Raw genomic sequence first — 19633 nt, 5'->3', positions numbered from 1 at the left:
GAGGAAGAAACCCTACCAGAGCCATAGTTCCACTTGCCGGCCCGGGAGATCCCACCCCGCCCCTAGTCTGGGCAGGCTCAGAAGGGGGGAGCTTGCTTGTGAGTCTTCTGGGCTAAGGGGAGATCGACGTGCAAAGTTCTCTAGTCTCTTTCCAGTGCTACTACCTCAAGGCTGTCGATGTTATGTGGTAGCTGAGAGCTGGGTTCACGCCCTACTCCACCACTGGCTGTCCACGCGGACCCGCACAACCACGGCAGAGCCGAAATCTACTCATCGAGCTCTGCTACCTGCCGGCCACCATGCTGGGTGCTGGGAGACTGTGGGGAACAAAAATCAAGGTTTCTGTCCTCACAGACCCCATGGCCGGGCTTCACTGCTCTTAGCCTCAGTTTTCTCATTTGTAATTTTTTCTATGTTTTATTTTATATTTGAGAGAGAGAAAGAGAGGGAGAATATGAGTAGGGGAGGGGCAGAGAGAGAGAGGGAGACACAGAATCCGAAGCAGGCTTTAGCCTCTGAGCTGTCAGCACAGAGCCCGACACGGGGCTCGAGCCCTTCGAGCTGTGAGATCATGACCTGAGCCAAAGTTGGACACTTAACCGACCGAACCCTCCAGGCACTCCTCAGTTTTCTCATTTGTAAAATGGGAATAATAATACCTATCCCATAACTTTGCTATACGACTAAATGAGGTGACAGCCAAGGAGCTGAGGACAGCGCCTGTCACACAGCAGCTACCATGTTTTGACATGATAGCTCTGGTTATTTATTACAACTCTGGACACTGCTGTGTTTGTTTTCCAGGCACAAGAGTCATACCTATCAGTATCTAATGATTAGATCTGTGTTATGGAAAAAAAAAAAAAAAACCCTAAAAATGTGACTATGTTCACATGTATTTAAATAAATGAAGGAAAAATGGCAAATAAAATGGTGGAATTAAAGGGGAAAAGAGAGAGCCTATTATATGCCTTGGAATTATTTGAGTTGTTTAAACAATTATGCATTACTTTTTAAGCCAAAATTCAATAAAGTTTTAAAAAGCAAAAAAAAATTTTTTTTAATGTTTATTTTATTTTTTTGAGATTGAAAGAGAGAGAGTGAAAGCAGGGAGGTGCAGAGAGAGAGAGGAGAGAGAGAGAATCACAAGCAGGCTCCATGCTATCAGCACAGAGCCTGATGTGGGGCTCGAACCCACAAACTGTGAGATCATGACCTGAACTGAAATCGAGAGCTAGACACTTAACCGACTGAGCCACCCAGGTGTCCCTCTCCAAAAATGTTTTTAAATAGCTAACCAACTGTGTCTCCCTCTCTCTCTGCCCCTCCCTGGCTCCTTCTCTGTCTCTGTCTGTCTCAAAAATAAATAAACATTTAAAAAAAAAAGGTGGGGGGACGCCTGGGTGGCTCAGTCAGTTAAGCATCCAACTTAGGCTCATGTCATGATCTCACAGTTTGTGGGTTTGAGCCCCGCATTGGTTTCTGACAGCTCAGAGCCTGGAGCCTGCTTCAGATTCTGTGTCTCCCTCTCTCTCTGCCCTTCCCTGGCTCCCACTCTGTCTCTCTCTGTCTCAAAAATAAGAAAATATTTAAAAAAAATTTTTTTAAATAGCTCACCAATACCACCATGGGAGTTGATCAATCTATTAGATGGAATTTTCTCTTTCTAGGAATGTGGACAAGTGTCTCCAAAACAGCTCCTCCACAATGATCACCCGACCCCCAGCCTCGGCCACAGGCATTGCTTTGCTCCCTGAACCCAGTGTAAAGGGCTAATGTTATTATTAGTCTGTTCCTTCTGTGATCTTCCGCCAGGCCAGAGCTACCCAAGCGAACAATAATCATTATCATCTCTGACAATCTGAGAAGATGAACTGCAAGGGAAAAATTGAAAAATTGCACGTGTGAGTTATATTACGTGTCTTAATTTTAAAGCTAAGATGAAACCACAGTGCACTGTAGCATACTGTTATTTATCAGAGGCAATTATTAGGAATGCCAGTTTGCATAGTACATATTTGTGCCCATAAAAACGCAGTACGTACTGACCCGTCTGGTCTCTGAATTCCAGATTGCTCTTTTGCCTGGATATCTTAATTTCTTCCAGGCCCCAGACCAAACCAGACAAGTGACAAAGAGCTATTTGCTCCTCTTGGTAGAATAACAGGGTGTCCCAGAACAGATCTCTTTGTGGGCGGCCATGAGCGGACTGCCAGAGTTCTTGGCCCAAGGAGAAGGCTGAGGTCACAGTTTGGAGCAGGGTTCAGGCAGTGTGCCAGACCTGGAAGACCTTCTGAGCACTCCCGGGGGGATCTTAATGGGGAGGGGAATGCCAACAGGGTCAGAAGTCTGACAGCTATGCAGGTGGGATTTGGCACTAGATACAGCCGGGATTACCTACTAATGTAACATCATTTGTACCCCCAAATTGGTAAAATCTGGGAAGAATCTGGGATTACAAATGCAGGTGCATTTTCCTCTTTTTTGGATAGTGCTTTATAATTATTATTAAGTTCTGGCAGGAGCCGGAGCTGGGCATTTTAGACAAACGCTTGCACTTTGCACATCCAGAAGTGGGGTTCCCATTCTTGAGGTCTTCTAGAGAACCACATTCTTCCCTCCTCACCCCTCCGTCATAGATCAGACAGGGAACCCTACTTTAATTCGGAAAGGGGGACTAAACTTCCCTCTGGCCCCAGATGACTTATCTTTTTCCACGTTATAAGGCCTTTTCGGCCTCCAGTTTCCTACCTTTCGACTTGGGTATGACTAATTCTGTTGCTCCTCCCTTCCCCCTTCCCTTCCCCAACCTCCAGTAGTCAGTACTTGGAGACAGTGCCAAGACCATTGCATGGGTTGGCTGACCTTGGCCTCATCAGCTTGCCCCACAGCCAACCACCCATCCCCACTCTAAATGCACCATAGTGAGGGAGAAGTTAGAGCTTGTGAACTCCAGGGAAACCTCTCAAATGCCAGAGTTTGGCTTGGTCCCTTATACTATGAAGCATTGACAAGCATTTAAAATTCCCCAGCACCTATATGATTTTTTAACAAACACAGGACGTTCAAGCTAAGCTCTGTTTCTGAGACCATGACACTTGTATCTCTTAGCACTACTGGGGTAGGTGAGGGAAAACTTATTTATGCAGTCTTTCTGTGGAGCCTCAGACACATTCATGACCTCTGTGAGGATGCCTCTCCTAGACTGTATGACCACAGTTCCCTGCTATCGTAGTGTCACTCATTGTGGGCCACTGGCCAGTGGCTACTCAGGCGCTATGGTAGCCTCTGTAGCCTTCAAGTGCAAGAAATGAGTCTCAGGAGCCTTCTAATTTTCCCATCTCTAGCCCAAATCTATGTATAATAAGGGTTATTTGAGGCCAGAGGTGAACAGGCCAAGCAAGTACCAAGACCTTTCTTTCAAACCCCAGTTCAGAGAGAACATTGAACTTGCATGTTATGTGTTCTGAGCCTTAGCAACCTCCCTCCAGCCAGAGTCAGCCTGGCCTAAATACCAAAGAGTGGTTGTATAATATTGGTGATTTATTACCTCCTTTTCCCATGTCAGATTACTCGCAAATGGTCATCATAATGTTAATCTTACATCCTTCCTCCGTCCTTTCCTTTATCAATTGGAGAAAGCCAAAATATTTGCAGCAGACACACACAGACAGCACTTGGGGCTAGATGTGAGGCAAAGCATGTCAGACTTTAAGGTTTGAAGATTTTGATTCCTACATCTCACTATTGGTGTCAGCCCTCAATATCTGACCTCTGTAGGCCAGTGATTCTGCTGGTCTGGGAATCACACTTGATAATCACTTGTCTAGGTCAACATGCCACCACATAGAACCAAATTTAAGTAACTTGTGTTTGGTTCTCTATCTTGTGGTCAAATTTAAAAGGCTAACTGCCCTTTTATGTATTTAATCATGATTAGACTGATCACTCTGGGTGACTGGCCATATTGGCCGGGAGTGTCAAGATCATTGTACCTATGACTTCAATCAGTTTTTGCAAACCATTTAGCCTCATGGTTATCCTTTGCCAGGGGCTATGCTTAAGAGACACATCTCTTACCTGAACAAAACTAGAAATTGTAACGTGTAGGGTGGAAACTCTGATGATAAATAGAATTTTGGTAATAGACCCAAGTTAAGGACTTCGATTTGGGGGGAATCAAATATGTTCTAAAACCCTTTGACCACATAATTATGCCTCTGAAAAATAGTCTACACCAAGGAAATAACCAAAAATACAAAAGAATATCTATGCACAGGTGCGCCTGGGTGACTCAGTTGGTTAGGCATCTGGGTCTTGATCTCAGTTCAGGTCTTAATCTCAGGGTTGTGAGTTCAGGCCCTGCGTTGGGTTCCATGCTGGGTGTGAAGCCTACTTAAGAAAAATAATAAAGAAAAGAATATTTATGCACAAAGGTGTTCACCATGTCATTACTTAAACAGTGTAAAACGAGAAGCAAACAAAAAGCAAATTGTAGAGTATATATAGGTTGTTAATAGAGGCAAAACTGAGCGTAGCATATATTGAAAATCTGTCTTCCCAATTTTTCTGTAAATCTAAACTGTTCTAAAATAAAAAGTTTATTAAAGTTGGTATATCCAACTTGCTGGACTATTGTGCAACAGTTAGAAATGACATTTGTGAAGAGTTTGTAATAAAATAGAAAATTTCTAAGCCAAGTGAAAAAAGAAGGATGTAAAATTTTGCAACTTTCAAAACAATGTGTATTGGAGACAACTTCTAGTATGACAGTATGAGGAGCTCCATGGATCCTCACACCCAGGAAAACAACCATTAATGAGTAAAAATTAAATTAAAAAACCCAACAACTGAGGACTCTGGAAATTGTCCTAAAGGCATACAGCAAATTAAGAAACATTTATTCAAGAAAACATACAAAATCACATTAAGAACAGTCAGTCTATGGCATTGAGCCATGGCTTGCTTCCTCTCCCTGCCTCCCAACCAACCCCTCAGCTCAGTGTGATAGAAGCTCCACTCTATGTGGGTGCAGCCAAGAACATTATCCTGGTTGAGGCCTAGTGTCTTTCCCTAGAAGGGGCAGGCCACCAGAATTTCTCATCCTTTCCTGCTTCCCCTAGCTCTATGTTGTAGAAGCACTAATCTAGGCCAGAGCAACTGAGAGGTCTAGAGTTCTCTTCCTCCACCCAGCCTCCACTTACAAGGTAGAAGCTCTACCCTAGGTGTGGGTAAAGACAAGACAAAGAGAAAACTACTCATGTTCAAGGGAGTCCCAAAGAGATTAACAATTGACTTCTCATCAGAAACTAAGGGGTCCAGAAGGTAGTGGGATGAAACATTCAAAGTGCTCAGTGAAAAAAGCCTGTCAACCAAGAATCTGACATCCAGTAAAACTATCTTTCAAAAATGAAGGTGAGATACAGACATTTTCAGATAAACAAAAACCAAAATAATGTATTGCTACCAGGCCTGTCTTATGAGAAGTACTAAAGAAAGTTCTGCAAGGCTGAAAACAAGTAACCCCAAGCAGTAGTTCAAATCTACACAAAAAAGGGAAGAACACCAATAAAGGTAATTATGTAATTATAAAAGACAGCATAAATGCATATTTTTCTTCTTTCTTCCCTTAATTGATTTGAAGAGCAATTGTATAAAACTATACACACACACATATACTTGTATTCTCATGTTGATAACATATAAAAATGTAATATATTTGACAATAACAGCACAAAGGAGGCAAGTGGGAGCAAAGCTGTATAAGAATAAGAAACAACACCAGATGGTATCTTGAATGCACAAGGAACAAATGAAGAGAATCAGAAATGGCAAGTAAGAAGGTTCATGTAACAAGCTCTATAAATACTTGTTCTCATTTCCTCTCTCATCTTCTTTAACAGACATAAAACTATGTAGCATAATAATTATAGAAATGTATTGTTGGGTTTGTAATGTATATAGACACAGTATGCATATCAATAATAGCATAAAAATGTAGACGATGGAATAGAGCTATAGAGGAGTAATGTTTTTATATGCCACTGGGATTAGTTACTATAAATTTGAAGTAAATTCTGATAAGTTAAGATGTATATGGTAAGCCATAGAGCCACTGTTAGAAAATAACAGAAATATATATGGTGAAAGAATAATTAAAAGGAACTTAAATATTACACTACAAAATGTTAAATTAATGCAAAAGAAAGGAGAAAGAAGGAGAGAAGAACAAAATTGACTTGAACCATATAGAGAACAAAAAGTAAAATGGCAGATGTAAATTCAACTACAGCAGTAATAACATGAAATGTGAATAGATTAAACAATTCTGTCAAGAGGCAGAGATTGTCATCCTGAATAAAAAAAAAAAAACAAGATCTAAATCTTTTCTGCCTTTAGGGCACACACTTTAGATCCAAAGATACAAATAGGTTGAAAGCAAAGGTATGGAAAAAGGTATATCAGCAGCTATAAAAAAGGTGTAGTGGTTATATTAATACAGACAAAATTGTTTTCAAAACAACATGTTACTACAGATGAGGAACACTTTATAATGATAAAAGGTTCAATTCATCAGGAAAATTTAACAATTCTAAGTATATATGCATCTAAAAGCAGAGCCCCAAAATACATGAAGCAAAAACTTGATAGAACTAAAGAGAGATAGACAATTCAAATAATTACAGTTCAGAACTTCAATAGCCCACTTTTTGTAACAGATAGAACTAAGTGGAAACCCAACAAGGAAATAAACGACTTGAACAACAATATAAACCAACTAGAGCTGAAAGGTTTCTATAGGACACTCTACACGACAACAGTAAAACATATTCTCTTCAAGTGCCTGTGGAACATTCTCCAGCATAGATCATATACTAGGCCATTAAAAAGCCTCAATAAATATAAAAGCATTGAAATCATGAAAAGTATGTTCTTTAATCACAATGGAGTGAAATTAGATAACACCAATAACAGAAATTGGGAAAGTTCAAAAATATGTGGAAATTAAACAACATACTCCTAAATGAAGAAAAATCACAAAGGAAATGAAAAAGTACATTGAGAGATACCCTGCTGGCTCAGTGAGTAGAGCATGCGACTCTTGATCTTGGGGTCATGAGTTCCAGCCCCATGTTGAATGTAGATATTACTTTAAAATAAAATCTTAAAAAAAAAAAAAGGATGCCAGGGTTGCTCACTCACTTTAGTGTCCGACTCTTGGTTTTGGCTTAAGTCATGATCTCAGGGTATTGGGATCAAGCCCTACATCAGGCTCTATGCTGAATGTGAAGCCTCTTTAGGATTCTCTCTCTCTCTCTCTCTCCCTTTCTCTCTGCCCTTCTCCCCTGCTCATGTGCACTCTCTCTGTCTCAAAAGAAAAAACAAAAGAAAAGAAAAGAAAAAGGAAAGAAAGAAAGAAAGAAAGAAAGAAAGAAAGAAAGAAAAAAAAAAAAAAAAGAAAAAGCAAAGAAAGTACATTGAGAGCCATGAAAATGAAGACAGAACATACTGAATCTTGTGGGATTAAGCTAAAGCAGTGCTCAGAGCTAAACTTACCATTGTAAATACCTATATTTAAAAGAAAGAATCATCTCAAATCAACAACCCAATCTTTCACCTTAAGAAACTGGAAAAAGAAAAATAAATGAAGCCTAAAGCAAACAGAAGGAAGGAAGTCATAACGATCAGAGTGGAGAGTCATGAAATTGAAAATAGAATAAAGATAGAGAAATTTAACAAAACCAAAAGCTGATTCTTTAAAAGGATCAACAAAATTGATAAATCTCTACCTAGAGTAGCCAGAAAAAAGAGGCTCAAATTACTAAAGTCAGGAATAAAAAGGGAAACATCACTACTTACCTTAGAGGAATAAAAAGGATTATAGGGGAATACCATGATCAACTGTATTCTAACCAATTAGATGACTTAGATGAAATAGACAAATTTCTAGAAAAACACAAACACTAAAAATGACTCCAGAAGAAGTAGAAAACATGAATAGACCTATAACAAATAAAGAGATGAAATTAGTAGTTTAATAACTTTTCACAGAGAAAAACCCAGGCTCAGATGATTTCACTTCTGAATTCTATCAAACATTTAAAGAGCAATTAGTATCAGTTCTTCACAAACATTTCCAAAACATCAGAGACAAGGGAACACTTACCAACTTACTCTATGAGGTCAGTATTAACTTTACCCAAAACCAGGCAAAGACAGCACAAGTAAAGGAAACTATTGGCCTCTTTGCCTCATGAATACATACCCAGAAATCCTTAATCATATACTAAAAAATCAAATCCAGCAACACATAAAAGTGATTACACATCACTTTTGACCAGCTAGGATTTGTCCCAGGAATTAAAAATTGGTTTAACATCCAAACATCAATCATTGTAATATACTATATGTGTAGAATAAAGGACAAAAACTACTGATCATCTGAATAGACACAGAATAAGTATTTGAAAAAAGTTTAACACCTCTTCATGACAAAAACACTTCACAAACAAGGAATAGAAGGGTACTTGCTGAACCTGATAAAGTACGTACAGTACAAAAAACCCACAGGTAACATCATACTTAATGGTGAAAGTTTTCACCTTAACATCAGGAACAAGACAAGGATGTTTGCTCTCATTACTTGTACTCAACATGGTACTGGGGGTTCCAGTAAGGGCAATTAGTCAAGAAAAAGAAGTAAAATGCAACCAGATTGAAAAGAAAGTAGTGAAATTATCTCTCCTTGCAGATGACATGATTTTGTATATTAAATATCCCAAGGAATACACATGTACATAAACACACACATAATGCACACACAAACTATTGGAACTAATAAGGGAGTTCAGCAAAGTTGCATGGTACAAGATCAATACACAAAATATCAATTATATTCTATATAGTAGCAACGAACAATTCCAAAATGAAATTAAGAAAATAATTCCACTTACATGAGCGTTAAAAAGAATAAAATACTTAGGGATAAATTTTAAAAAGAAATGCAAGGCTTGTATATCAATGAAAAAATTAAAGAAGATAGAAATAAATGGAATCCATGTTCATAAATTGAAAGACAGCATAGTTAAGGTGGCAACACTCCCCAAAATGATCAACAGGTTCAAGGCACACCCTTTCAAAATCCCAACTTCCAGTTTTGCAGAATTAACAATTTGATCCTAAAATTCATATGGAAGTGCAAGGGAACCACAATGGCCAAACCAATCTTGAAAAGCAACACATTTAGAGGATTCACACTTCCTCATTTCAAAACTTTACTGAGTAGCTACATTAATTGAGCCGGTGGTATTGACATAAGAATAGACTTGTAAATCATGAAATAAAACACATCAGAAATAAACTCTTATGTTTACAGTCAATTGATTTTGAAAGGTGCCAAGACGATTGGGTAAGGAAAGAATAGTCTTTTCAGCAATAGTGATGGGACAACTGGATATCTGCATGTAAAAGAATGAAGTGGACCACTTCTTCACACATATGCCATGATTTACTCACAAAGGATCATAGACCTAAATGTAAGAGCAAAAACTATAAAACTCTTAGAAGACAATAAAAGAGTAAATCTTTGTGACCTTGAGCTAGACGGAGTTTCTTAGGTACGGCACCAGAAGCAAAAGCAACAAAAGAAAAAACATAGTTAAATAGGACTTCAAAATTACAAACTTTTGTGCTTCAAAGGACACTATCAAAAAAGTGTGAAGACAACCCAAAGATGGGAGAAAATATTTGAAAATCATGTATCTTGTAAGGGACTTTTACCTAAAACATATGCAGAACTCATACAATTCAATAATGCAAAGGCAAGTAGCCCAAGGACTTGAAAAGATAATTCTACAAAGATGTACAAATGACCAATAGGCACATCAAAGGATACCCAACATCTTTAGTCACCAGGGAAACACAAGTCAAAACCCTAATGAGAGACTACTTCCCATCCACTAGAATGGTTATAATAAAAAAAGATAATCACAAGTTTCAGTGAGGCTGTGGAGAAATTGGAACCCTCCTACATTGCTAGTGGCGATATGAAATGGTATAGACACTTGGGCAACAGTCTGGCAGGTACCCAAAAAGTTAAATATAGAGTTACCATAAAACCCATCTGTTCCGGTGGTAGATAGATACCCAAGAGAATTAAAAGCTTATGTTCACACAAACACTTGTCCATGAATGTTCATAGCAGCATGATTCAGAGTAGCTAAAATGTGGAAACAACTCAAATGTTCAACACCTGATAAATAAAATGTGATAAATCTGGGATTTCTAGCATGATTGATACTGAGGCTATCTCTGTGGGGAAGCCTCTTTCATAAGATGGTGGCGAATATTTCAAAGCTTTTTGTGTCCCATTGTACAGAGAAGACTGAACTTCGTAGAAGATTTCTAGGTTCTGTGATTTTTGGAAAGTTCCTCAACCTTTTTTGTGCCTCAGTTTCCTCATCTGAAAAGCGAGGAGATTAATATTCCCTACTGCTGGTTTGTAAGCGAATTAAAATGATATAATATATAAAAGCATCGAGTTCATGGTGGGTACATATTAGACCTTATATAAATGTTAGTTTCTCTTTTCCCGGCAGAGTTGGTATTTAAGAAGATCTTTATTGGACACGTGTCTATCAGAGCTCTCTTGGTTGCAAGCAATAGAAACAGTACAGACTAGAGGAAACCCAGAGAAGATTTGTGGGCTCGTGAAAGAAAACTGGGAGAAGGCAGGGTTGGGATGGAGGACTGTGCGACTGGCCTCAACGATGCCCTGAGTCAGGGCCTACAGGGGACTCTCTCCATTTCTTGTCTCTTCGTTTCCTTACATGTTGGCTTCATTATCTTTTACTATACTCCAGTTTCTTCCACATGGTGGGAAATTCAGCCCCTGGTGCTTCTGGACTCGCATTCTGCCACCTTGGCCCCCACTGAGAAAAGACTCTTTTCCCTTAGCAGAAAGTCTTTGGGAAGGACTCTGGTTGTCCCAGCTTGTGCCATGCATCTACTCCGGAGGCCAGGTGTTTGGGTACTCGGGTACTTAGATTGGTAGTTCCAACTAGAACTATGAGGTTCAAGTTAAGAGGGTAACAGCTCTTCAAAAAAGAGTGTGCTGATCTGAGCAAGTGAAACAAAAAGTAACGAGCACTGGCATTTGCACTCATTAGGCGCTGATGAAGTGAAAGTAGTCCAGATCCTATGGACCTGATTTCAGCCTCCATTCATCATCCTGGCTGGAAAACCTTGTGCAGTGAACAACTTGTACAACTGTGCATGGTGGCCCTGTGCCCCCAGACCTCCACCTCCATCCCAAGTGGCTGGTGAGTAGGATCCCAGAGCCGGCTCTATGGGCAAAGAGTTTGTGGTTAGGGGTGAAGCCCTCACCCAAAGTGGGAATACCATGCAGCTAGGGAGACTATGTAAAGGGGGTTAGCCAGCGAGAGCGTGAGGCTGTAGTGTGGAAACCACACCAGAGACACAGAGCTCAAAACGCGAGGTGGTTGGTGGATTCCCAAAGGATTTGTTAGGTGGGAGGGCCCAGCTCTAGAGCTCTAGCTCATTTTAGAGGAACCCTGTGACCCAGGATGGGCAGAGCATGGAACCCTCTGAACTGCAACTCACCTTGGCCGCAACCGGGTCCCCATGGGACTGTGATTCTATCTCAGGACCTCCACCTGAGAGCTGTGCAAACGGGCATGGCAAGCAAAACCCCTGGGCTCCAGCCCACTGGCCGTGTCCAGATTGCCCTTCTACGAGGGTGGGCTGGAGGGAGGAGCCCTCCGGTGGGGAGAAGGGGTTCTGTTGGCAGCAGTAGCCATTACAGCAGTAGCAGCAACAGCACAGAAGCCCCTGGAAATGGTGACAAATTCCCTGAAGTGTCATCTGCCTTCTAAGTGGAACTGCCCTAGGAAAATAAATGGGAAGCTCCCACCGGTTAATTGAACCTCTGGTGCCCACTCGTACGTGCGATTTTGCAGAGTCCTCAGTGGCTTGCGGAGGCTGTCCCTAAATTTTCCTTTCAACAGCACACTTTCCCTCTCTCTTAGATGTCGCACGAAAAGAACCGGGCTGCCCGAGAACGCTTTCCAGGTCAGACGGTTGGCTGCTTCTTCCCTGTAGCTAAATAAAGGACCATCTTCAAAGGACGAGAAGACGAGTCCATCTGGTCTCCGTGATTGCACTGGTCAGGGGAGTCCCAGCCAAGTCCCAAGCTTTCGCTATGTGGACAGTCAGCTCATACCACCCAGAATCTACATCTGGCTGCCAAATGCACCTTGCTCTGGCCACCCACATGCACGAGATCCAATGAGCAACAGCCTCCGCATTCTCCTGGCTGAACAAAGAGGGCGATTGCCACAAGCAGGGCTATTGTTCAGTTGGCATTGGCATCAAAGGCCCAGGCCAGCTCCCCTTTGTCTGTCAGCTGCTATTCAGAAGGAAAAGAGAAGAAAAGCAAACCAATAGGTTTCTTGGAAAGAATCATCTGTGGACGTGGGACGTTTGCTGTAGTGCTGCGCTAACGTGATTGTAATAACAACTTGTAAAGCCTACTTAACATGGAGAGCCTTACCAACCCATATTCCAAAATGTCACGGTGCCTGCTTATAACGGGCATACTGTTTCCCGGATTTAGAGCTCTTTAGACTTGAGTCATCCCTGCCTGCTTCTGTGTGACAAGGTCTGGGCACGGCGTTTTGGAGCACATTGTCACAGGGATGGTAACCTTTTTACCCTACATCAGCATTAAGAACATGGCGTCTTGCCTTCAGATAACATTCTGCAAGAGCCTCTTCCGCAGAAAGCCAGATTTTTTTTCACCTGGCTCTTTGCCCGTCTCAGGCCACCAACAGCAATGGGCTCTTGACACCTTCACATATGTCAGCTTTTTTTTTTTCTTCTGACTCTTTCGCCCGCACTGGAGGATGAAGGGTCAGGCAGATACAGTCCTCCCTGGCAGGCAGGAGTATTTTTTTGTGTGTGGGTCAAACATTTTATTTGTATTATGAGATCTTCCTGACACGTGGGAAAAGAACAGGTAATAAAAATAATGAACGTGCGGTTTCCACCTCTAGGCTTGAAAAAATGACAAAACACCGGTGTCCTGTGCACCCGTTCTGATCGCCTTCCTCTCTCCCCCCGGCTCCTGGGGTCATTACTCTCCTCCCATGTTGGTCATGCCATGTACTCTGTGGGCTTTTACAATGATCCGTACACCATGTAGGGTTTTACATGTTTCGAAACTTTGTGTAAGTGGCATTAGGTTACAGTGCAATTGAAAATTATGCTTTGGACTTGCCCAAGGCCGTACGGAGAGTACTGGTTGATATGGCTTTCGCTGCTATACAGTTAGTAAGAATATACTAAGACCCGCTCGTGTATTTTCCAGGTGAGGGACATTTAGGCTGCTCCCAGTTGCATGGTACAAGATCAATATACAAAACATCAATTATATTCTATATAGTAGCCAAGAACAATTCAAAAATAAAATTAAGACATAATGGTACAAACACTTTGTTTTCTTTTTTCTTTTTTTTTAATTTTTAAATGTTTTTATTTATTTTTGAGACAGAGAAAGACAGAGCATGAGCAGGGAAGGGGCAGAGAGACAGGGAGACACAGAATCCAAAGCAGGATCCAGGCTCTGAGCTGCCAGCACAGAGCCCGACGCGGGGCTCAAACTCACGGGCCCCGAGATCATGACCTGAGCCGAAGTCAGACGGTCAACCGACTGAGCCACCCAGGCGCCCCTAAACATTTTGTTTCCTTTCAAACACTTCTGTACTGAGCATTCTTAGGCAGGAGTACTTTACTAACATTTTTTAGGACCGCTGGTGTGTGGTGATAACACAAAGCAGCCAGACTTTTAGTCAGTTTCATATTGTTTTTCAATTTGGAGAGACAATGCACTGTTGTTGATCCAAGCACCCAGGGTGGATCCCTCCCACCAAGGCTCTAGATTCTCCACTGATCTCTTGGGCCATCTTTCCATCTACTTCCTGACCTGTGCCTGATCTCTTCAGCGTCTGTTTCCTGAGGTCAACTTGACCGCCATCTCTGATTCCTTGTACCAAGTCTCCTTTCCACTGGACTCTGGCTTCCCTCGCTCCTTTGATTACACAATTTCCAGCTATTCTAGGTGAAAACCTCACACAGTCTCGCCCCGGATCCTGTTCCTGTGGCTTTGGATGCTCTTGGCAAGCATCCCTGCTGGATTCCTCAGGTCCCAAAAATAGAGATAAGAAGGGAGACGTATAGAGTTTTCTCTGAATCCCCGATGCGCCTCACAGGGATTGGTGCGGAGAAAATGCTCAGTGATTGAATGATTTACTGAATAAAAGGAGAGGGTAAAATGGAATTTGATAGATGTGGTATAGGTTGGGGTTCCGTAAGATCCTTCTAACAATACAAGTAGATTGACTCTCACTGAGTGGAGAAACTTTTATGGAAACACTATGGCACGTAGCCAAGTCATTTAAGAGAGCATAATAAATCTGATGTTTCCTTTCACCTGACTGCATTCCTGAAGAATATTCAGTGTTCAACACCCACACATACATACACACTCAGAGGCATACACACCAACACTTCCATTTCCTGAAAAGATTCAGTGATAATCTATTTTAAGTGCTGCTAAGCAATTTAAATAGAAGACTACCAAGTTGTCTTCCGAAGTAAACTGTTATCGAAGTGTAACAAACAGGGAGTGCACAAATCATGCGTGAGTCAAGCGAATAGGCATAAACTAAATCCGGGTAATCATATCCCGGAACATACCGTCTCCCAAAACCCCATTCGTGCTTCGTCTCAGTCACTACATGATCTCCCTGAAGGTAACCACCATTCTGATTTCCAGCACTGCTAGATTAGTTTCGCCTTGTTTAGAACTTTACGCAAAGAGAATCATACAGCATCTACTCTTTGCTGTCTGACTCCCTTTGTCCAACAGTAAGTTCGTGAGATGTATCCAACTCACCGTGTGTCACAGGACTAATTCATTTTCATTGCTATCTAGTATTCCATTGCATGAATGTATCACAATTTGTTCATATTACTGTTGATGGGCATTTGGGTCGTTTCCAGTTTTTAACTGGAATGAATCGGGTTGCAGTAAGCATTCGTGTCTATGTTTTTTGGCGGGTGCACATGTGCACACACTTCTTTTGGGCAAACACCGAGGAGTCAAGTCGCAGGTACTACAGGTGTGCGTATGTTGAGTTTTCATGTTGCCGAGCAGTGCCTGTACATTTTACACTAATGTCAGCAGGGTCTGCTAACTCCAGAAGCTCCTCGCCCACACGGGCATTTTCTGTCTGGGGCACAGAGTGAAAACTCTGTGCCCTGTCTTCCAAGTGGTAGTTACTTAGAGATCCCAAATCTCATTTTCTTCTGATTCTACCTCTTTCCTGATCTTTCCGTTTCTGTTGCTGACTTCTTTTCCTTTGCCCACTCTTTTTACATGTAACCTTTTCCAAGATTCTATCTTCTTCCTTTTTGCTTTCTTATTCTATTTATCCTACACGATCCATTCATTCATTCCTTCAGCAGATAGTGAGTCCCCACTACATGCTGGGGACTGTGCTAGCTGATGAGCAAAACACACAAGGTCCCTGCCCCTAATTCTATGGGAAGGGAAGCATTTAACAGTTAATTCTCATGCATGACTTTATAATCACACATAACGATCACCGACATGAGGGAAAAGAAATGGGTGCCACGAGAGTAACTTGGGGATTTGATTTGGACTGGAAAGTTCAGGAAAAGCCCCTTTGATTAATCTCAGGCAGAAAGTTGAGTAGAAGGCAAAGGAATGGGTGTAGGAGAGAGAAAAGATGTGCATGTGTGAAGGCTCAGAGGGAGGAAAGTGTGTGGAACAGTCAGAGACGGTGAAAGGCCAGTTTCGGAGCTTGAGGAGCAAAGTGGCTTGCTGTAAGTCTAGACAGGGAGGCAGAACACAGAACATGTGGAGCCTTGGAGACCATGTCAAGCATTTTGTATTTTATGGCAAGTACAATGGGAAATTACTGAAGAGATACAGAGTAAGTTGTCTGCAGGACCTGATGGGCTTTGTCAGACCTCTCAGGCTGCCGTGTGGGGATGGGATTGGAAAGAAGCATGAGTGGAAGCAGGGGGACCAGTTGGAAGGTTATTGCAGCTCTCCAGAGAAGAGATAATGACGGCTAGGAGCTGGGCAGTAGAGTGGAGATGGTGCGAAGTAGACACTGGGGAAAGGACAGAGAAGTATGGGCAAGATCTGGTTCCCCATCTCCAGCAGGAGTTGGTAGAGCCGTTTCCCAGATTTCTGACTTGAGCAACTGAATGAATGGAGGAGCCATTCTTCTGGTTGAGGGAGACTAGAGGTGATATGGATTTGGATATGTGGGGGTGGGGAATCACAAGTTTTAAGTATGTAACAGTTTATTATACCTCTGAGACACACACAGGTGGACAGGCTTTATGGACAGTTTGGTGCTGAGATATTTCACTCTCAAAAATTTGGTTTGCCCCAGCACCCTCCACTCATGCAAGGTGAGGCATCCCATTGTTCAGGGGAGGGCAGACACAGTTAAGAAAAAGGTGGTAAAGATTAGCCTTGCTTTTAAAATGTATCACCTAGCAGAATAATTAATGATAATAATAATAAAAAGCTGTTGAAATTCTGCCATTTGTTACGACGTGGAAGGACCTTGAGGGTGTTAGGCTAAGTGAAATAAGTCAGGCAGAAAGACAAATACTGTGTGATATCACTTATACATGGAACCTAAAAACAGCAACAACAACAAAACAACAACATACTCACAGACCTAGAGAACAGATTGGTGGTTGCCAGAGGTGGGGAGGAGGGGATGCTGGAGGTGGGCAAAATAGGTAAAGATGGTCGAAAGTACAAACTTCCACTTATGAGATTAAATAAGTCCTAGAAAAGGGGCACTGGGTAGCTCAGTGACTTCAGATGAGAAAGAGCATTACTTCTCATGATCTCGTAGTTAGTGAGTTCAGGCCCCACGTCGGGCTCTGTGCTGACAGTCAGAGCCTGGAGCCTGCTTGGATTCTGTGTCTCCCTTGCTCTCTGCCCATCCCCCACAAACACTCTTTCTCTCTCTCAAAAATAAATAAACATAAAAAAAAATAAGTCCTAGAATTGTATAACAAAGCAACTATAGGTAACAATGCTGCATTGTATACTTGAAAGTTGCTCAGCGGGTCAATCTTAAAAGTTCTCATCACAAGAAAAATTATAACTCTGTGTGTTGACAGATGTTAACTAACCTTACTGTGGTGATCATTTCACAGTATATACATATGTCGAATCATTATATTGGACACCTGAAACTAATATAATATCATATGCTAATTATATCAATTAAAAAAATCAATGAGAGCTTAAAAAGCTAAACAAATTTAGAAAATATATTACCAAAAAAAAAAAAAAAATAGGAAAAGCAAACGCTTTTCCTTTGCAAGAAAAGATTTGTGATTTCCGAGGAGGTAAAACCTGGAGAACTGAGCAGAGAGTTTTCATTTGAAGCCCCATAGGAGAGAAGATGAAAGACTTCAAGGTAACTTCCCACCATTACATATAGTAAGACAATAGGTTCTTCCAGGCAGAAGGAAAAGAGACTGAGAAGGTTTAGAAGGTATATGGAACCAGCAGGGAGTGAGAGAAGGAGAATAAAAATACTGCAGATGTGACATCACAGAAACCAGTGGAGAGAAAGTATTTTAAGAAGGAGTGAGTAATCCACCTCATCAAATGCTGCCAAGAGATCAGGGAAGAAGAGAACTGTAGAGTCTCTACGATCAGCTTTAACAAGATGGAGGTCCGCTAATGGCCTTCACAAGACAAGCTTGGGGCTTTGGAAAGAGCAGGAGAGAGAGAAGAGTGGAGCAAAGAGTACTAAAGAGGGATGGGAAAGTGGAGGCATCTTTTGTGGAGGGTAACTCTTTGTAGGAACTTGGATGTGTGGGGGGAAGAGAAAGAGCATTGTTTGGAGGATTGGAGATCGCGAAGAGAAGGTTTTCCTACGATACAACTTCCTCAAGCATGCTTGTGACTAGATGGACAGGATGGAGATATAGGAACTAAGTCCCTGAAAAGGCGGGGGGAATGGGTCCTTCCACACTCCTGACTGCTCTGGTGGCCGTGAAAATTGGCTGCCGGCAGAGCATGGCTGACTGATGGCCCCAGCTGCTGTGCTTCTGGATCCACTCCTGCTTCCCTGCTGAGGCTGCCTCCCACAGGCTGTTCTCAGTAAATGGCTAAACATGGCGGGACCAGTCCTATGGCGATTTTGGCATGAAGACTCCCCAGGGCCCTGGCCAAACCTTTCTTGGAACTGTACTGTCATCAGAGGCTCTTCTGTCCAATCCTCCTTGCCCCACTCCTTCAAAGGCGCCAGACCTCCTTATGGCCTGAAGTCCCTCTCTGCCTTCTTTGCCTCCTCCTTTTTATCCTCTTCAGGAATTGCCCCCCATATAGATCTCATGCACGTGTGATCCGGTCTTCACATCTGCTTCTAGAAGGACCCAAACCTACAAAAGCTGCTGACGCCCACATCAGCCTTTGTCCATTGGCTACTGTCTTCTGACTGTCAGACTTGTCTTTCTAACTTCTGATTGGACAACTCCACCTGGAGTATTGCGGTGAGTGACCCCAGCTTGTTTCTTGACTGTTTTGAACCCTTCAACTGAGTACATTGTTCACACTGCTGCCAGAGTGATCTTTGAAAACAAACATTTGGTCATGTAATCTTTCATTTATTTATTTTTTAAAGTTTATTTATTTATTTTGAGAGAGAGAAAGAGAGCAGGCACGTGAGTGGGGGGGAGAGAGAGAGAGAGAGAGAGAGAGAGAGAGAGAGAGAGAGAGAATCCCAAGCCGGTCTCACACAGTCGTGGGGCTCAATCTCACAAACTGAAAGATCATGACCCAAGCCAAAATCAAGAGTTGGATGCTCAACCAACTGAGCCACCCAGGCACCCTGGGCGTGTAATCTTTTAAAACTGAATTCGCTTCGCTACTCACCTGCTTTAGACCCCACAGAGGCTTTTTATCATGCCTGGAATAAAACTGCAAGTCTCTACCATGGCTTTGGTGACATCCCGCATTGTTCCCCATGCTATTTCTTAATCACGTGCAGCTTGTTGCTTTCCCCTTGCTGTTCTGTGGAACACCTTCTCTCCGGATCTTCAAGGGCCATGGCCCTCACTTGACTCCAGTGTCTGCTCCAACGTCACCTCCTCCCACAGACCTTAACTGATCACCCCACCTCCACCATTCTTTAGCCCCTTACCCTGCGTCATCTTTTTCTTGGCACTTATCATGCTCTGAAATTCTATTACTTATTTGCTTATTTGGGCTCGATAAATATTAAAGAACACTGATCTTTAAAGATTCCGACGGCTGTATATCACTAGAGCAACAGAATCTGAGAGAAATAGAACGTGGGCCACGTATATAGTTTCACAGTTCATGGGAGCTCTCTGTTATGTCCTAAGCTTCCTAAACAGTGAGCATGAATGGAGTTTGGCAGTTGTGTGCAGGGAGGCAAATAAAAGCCCCGGTAGCTATATAGCCTGTAGGCAGGGCAAGCCCACCTCATGGGGGAGAAAGTGCTCTACTGTTCATTAAGGA

The 19633-nt window shown here is 42.1% G+C and overlaps 1 long non-coding RNA gene across 2 annotated transcripts in view; it reads left to right on the top strand.

The window, feature by feature from the left end:
• LOC123589101 overlaps nucleotides 1–13494 on the top strand; it is a 68739-nt gene extending 55245 nt beyond the window's left edge. Inside the window, exon 4 of one of the 2 annotated variants that reach the window (XR_006708162.1) lies at nucleotides 12048–13494. This is a non-coding gene — a long non-coding RNA (uncharacterized LOC123589101). Of the gene's footprint in view, nucleotides 1–1670; nucleotides 4259–12047 lie in introns of those variants that run through there. The other variant, XR_006708163.1, reaches the window with a different exon arrangement.
• The last annotated feature ends 6139 nt before the right edge of the window (nucleotides 13495–19633 follow it).

The sequence above is a fragment of the Leopardus geoffroyi genome, chromosome E3, assembly GCF_018350155.1.
Source record: "Leopardus geoffroyi isolate Oge1 chromosome E3, O.geoffroyi_Oge1_pat1.0, whole genome shotgun sequence".
Lineage (NCBI taxonomy): Eukaryota > Metazoa > Chordata > Mammalia > Carnivora > Felidae > Leopardus > Leopardus geoffroyi.
The sequence above is the reverse complement of the archived record's forward strand: the minus strand, read 5'-3'. Positions and strand labels throughout refer to the sequence as shown.